Raw genomic sequence first — 5,000 nt, 5'->3', positions numbered from 1 at the left:
TTGGACACATGGAAGAGAGAGAGAGAGAGAGAGAGAGAGAGAGAGAGAGAGAGAGAGAGAGAGAGAGAGAGAGAGAGAGAGAATTTAAAACGCGTGACGCATTGTGAGATGAAATTATTAACGCCTCAACCATTACCGATATTAAAATAGCACCTATTCTAAATGTCATGGAATGCAAATGGCAGTATGATATTGATCATACTCATCATAATCAATACTTCATCTGTCAGACCTCTACTTTGCAAAGTGGGTGAAAATTAGTTAATCTAAAAGGGGAGATTGAATATAATCCCAGACTACAATTCTTCCTTCCACTTCCACTTTGTCTAATTTTTCCCCATTTGCCTTTTTTCCCCTTTCTTTCCCAGAAAGAAGGACCTTAGCTCGACATTGATGGATGCTGTAATTAACCTATGTTCTTGTCGACGACTCCACAGCTAACCTTATTTAAGTCGGCGGACGAGAAATTCTAGTGTAAGTAACCTCTCGGTTCAAGAATTATTCTACGCTTAGAATTGCCAGCAAAATCTATGCTGTTGCTTTGTCATTAAGGACAAAGCATTAGTTGTTTGGAATGGAAGTATTTCACCTAAAAATTCTGTAACATTCGGAGTTCAGTTTTTACTTCAGTTATCCGTATATGAAATTTTAGTAAATATTTTAGTAATAAAGCTAAGCCTCATTTCTAGTCATCCTAATTCCAGCTACTGACTATTTAGAGTAAATTCAATTTATTTCTTTATTTATGTTTATGATTAAAATGCTGGATTTTACAGTGAGTAAATTGAGAATTCAGTCATTTTCCAATTAACGTTTGGACGAGTTAATTGAAATTTCAGTGGATGTCAGGACAAAATTTTACGATTTGTAAAAAAACTGCATGACATTCATTGCACAGTATTATATTAATTCACTCCTTAATCTTTAAAAATTCATCGGATTTAATGTGTGAATTGGTAAGACAAAAGACAGTTTGAAGATCCTTGCAATGTTTATAGTGATCCGCCATAGGTGCTCTGAAGGCATTATATTTAATGGGTTATTATTTTTATTCTTATCTATTGAAATTCTGTAACATTTCTTGTAGTTAATAGTTAAGAATATCGAAAACATTTACTGGCAAGCTTTGGCATTAAGGTTCCTCAAAATTTAACATTCATGTAGACATTTCTGTAAAAATAAACGACATCATGCAAGTTTAGTAACATTTAATATTCCTTATACTTAGTTATTGAAATTCTGTAACATTTTTTGTAGTTATTAGTTAGGAGTAGCGATAACATTCAATGGCAAGCTTTGAAATTCATGTTCCTCAAAATTTAACATTCACGTAGACATTTCTGTAAAACATTTAATATTCATGCAAATAATTCAGTGAACTAAGATGATATTCCATGAGATAAGTGACGTTTGACAACGTGTAAATAATACCACAAACAAAGGCTTTAATACATGGGTTCAGTAACACCTGGCACTCATTCAAACCCTCGCATAAATATGATGGCAGAATCGTACATCATTCAATCCTGTCTATTGACACTGAAGATCTGTCTTTCGTACAAAACGCTCGTTCATCTGCTAATTTATGGTTATTTCAAATATCAGTGCAGAGGCGTCAGAAAATGACAGGAGGGTTTATATTTTCATAATTTTTTTTTTCTCGTATACAGTATTGTCAGCGCTGGATACAGTCTCTTTTCGTCAGGAAGTAGGGGCATGTTCGTTTAATTTGCAGACAATAACGATTTGAAATTATATGCTCAAAATCTTAGGAGAATTTCTATATATATATATATATATATATATATATATATATATATATATATATGTGTGTGTGTGTGTGTGTGTGTGTGTGTATGCATATAAACATGGAAGAAATCTACAATAGTTTATATACATATAGATTGATAAATTGAATGTAAAGTAAATACACAATAAATACGTATATGATACACAAGTGCATAAATACAGACACACATTCATACATACATATTCATATAAATATATATATATATATATATATATATATATATATATATATATATATATATACACATATATATACATATTATGCAAATATGTATATTATTAAATACATAAACAAATTATATATATATATATATATATATATATATATATATATATATACATACATATCCATGTATAACAATTTTATTCGATTCATTGAGGATATCATATTAAGGGAAACGGTGAATTAATTTCCCGTGTAATTAATTCATTAATGTCAACGGCGTAATAGCAGTTCCCCTTGCATGTCGATTAACACTCATCACTTTGTCATCAGCATATCAGAACGTCCCTAAAGGCTTATCTCATTTACATTGAGTGGGGATTGGCATCCGGGAAACGTTGGTAATGTGTGTATGCATATACATCATATCTATATATCAACAACAAACAACAACGATTGTAGCAGCTTCTAGTTTGCAGGACAAAGGCCTCAGACATGGTCTTATTCATGTTTGGTGAAGGGGGGAGACTTTAATCTGATCACTCACGGCAAACCATGGGTGGCGATACTCAAATCCTTTCACACCGTTAAGGTATCCACACTCACAAAGATATATATATATATATATATATATATATATATATATATATATATATATATATATATGTGTGTGTGTGTGTGTATGCATGTATGTTTAAATACACATATATATTTCATACTATTTCGTACTTTCTTGTTATACATAAATTTCACAACAATATAGATTATATAAATAGGTGATTTCTTTTTTCTAATCAGCTAAAGGATATATTTTTTCGAATATTTCATGCATTATATGTGAACTTAGTAACTATAAATAGCATATGAATCAATGAATGAATGGCTATCAGTATGTATGTATAGAAATTTTCTTAGAACTGTAAATCATAATTTTTTTTACAAATATTTGAAGCAGCACACCATACTCAGCAAAATAATAAACACGCTATGACTTATGACGAAGAGAAGACATGAACATTGTTTAAATGTAGGTTTAACCAACGTCAATATTGGGTCTGATGGAAGATGGGCTAACAATAACCTGTGATTAAATATACAGTACAGGAGGGTGCACTAAAGGAAGTCGGAAAGGTTAGTGGGTGGGACCCCTGGAGTGGCAGAGAAAGTTGGAGATACCAGTGCAGGGTTGTTTGTGGGACAGGAAGATATTAGGCTGGTACAAAATAAAATACACTATGTGGTAACATCCCTGACTGGTGATCGCCAAACTGGGGTTCGAGTTCCGCTCAAACTTATTAGTTCCTTTGGTCCCTGCAACCTGAGCTAAGGATGGGTGGTTGGGGGAGCCTGTAAGTATATAAACTGAGTCATTAGTAGCCATTACATGGCCCTCCTTGGTCCTAGCTTGGGTAGAGACGGGACTTGGGCTCTGATCATATGTATATATGGTAAGTCTATAGGGCATTGTCCTGCTTGATAGGGCAATGTCACTGTCACTTGCCACTGCTATTCATGAGCGACCTTTAAACCTTTAAACCTTTAAACCTTGAGTTACAGTTAATGAGGTTACATTAGTTTAAAATTGGGAGTATAAATCGGCATTGTAATGCAAAGTTAGTGTATGAAATGTACATGCGATTACGAAAGTCTACTTGTCCTTGTTTTAACAATTATGCGAAGAATGTGACAGTGATTAAAGTATTTTACATTGCATTAGCCACCCGTTATTGGAAATTGCTTCATGGGGATCCGAAATTATCGGCATCGATTATGTTTTCCAAAATTTGAGAAAAATGCTTATATTAAATCACTCCAGTATGACTTCCAAGATACAAAAATTACCAGACCTTCCTTAGATTTATATCATATATGAGTTTATGGTTACCCTCCAACCCCTTTACTCAGGATCTTTGCTTAAGAGAGACAGAGAGAGCTATCGGATATCATATCCAGGGGATGAGATAAAGGTATTTACTGGAAACCAATATGGAATTCAGAGGAAGCCAACTCACAGAAAATGAAGAAAACTCGTTGCCAGAGGGTTGAGAGGAGATCCGGGATATAAAAAAAGAGTTTAGCCAATATTTTGACTAGCAGATGTACTGGGCTTCTTGGTGTATAGTTGCACAGAGTCACTAGATATAATTATCACTATTACTTGCTAAGCTACAACCCTAGTTGGAAAAGCAGGATACTATAGGCCCAGGGGCTACAACATAGAAAATAGCCCAGTGAGGAAAGGAATCAAGGAAAAATGAAATATCTTAAGAACGCCAACAATATTAAAATGAATATTTTTCCCATACAAACTACGATAAAAACTTTAACAAAACAAGAGGAAGAGAAATTGAATAGTGTGCCCGAGTGTACCCTCAAGCAAGGGAACTCTAGCATAACAATAATGTTATGTAGACGTTACCAACATGATGATATTTACAATTTTTACATTAGGTTTAATATCATTACTATCATTATTATCATTTAATCTAAATCTATGTGGAAGAATAACCGTAGAAACACTTTTAAGAATGGAGGCCACATTCTTAACGAATATTTATACAATCATGAAAATGAAACTGGAAAGGAATTGTTAAACCATAAATACTAATAAAGAACTTTCTGGTTATTAACAGGATAATTAAAAAGAAAGGAAACTTTATTACTTAACTTTAGTCCACGAAAAGCCCCGGTGCTTGTAGCATTCACATTTTAATAATAATAATAATAATAATAATAATAATAGTAATAATAATAATAATAATTATTATTATTATTACTATTATTATCATTAGTATTATCATTATTATTATCATTATTATTATTATTATTAAATTAATAATCAATTTCCTCTACGTTTGTTTGGTAATTGTGACAATTTCAGCAAAATCTATAAATGCTTGAGGATATGCAGTTCTTTCCTATGGTAGGATGATGTGCAATCTGGTTACCTTTATTTATTATCTCAGCCAACGAAGTTGGAAGGAGGTTATGTTTAACCCCCTGTTTGAGTCTTTGTTTGTGTGTGTTT

The sequence above is a fragment of the Palaemon carinicauda genome, chromosome 33, assembly GCF_036898095.1.
Source record: "Palaemon carinicauda isolate YSFRI2023 chromosome 33, ASM3689809v2, whole genome shotgun sequence".
NCBI classification, from domain to species: Eukaryota; Metazoa; Arthropoda; class Malacostraca; order Decapoda; family Palaemonidae; genus Palaemon; species Palaemon carinicauda.
Note: the sequence above shows the minus strand (reverse complement) of the source record.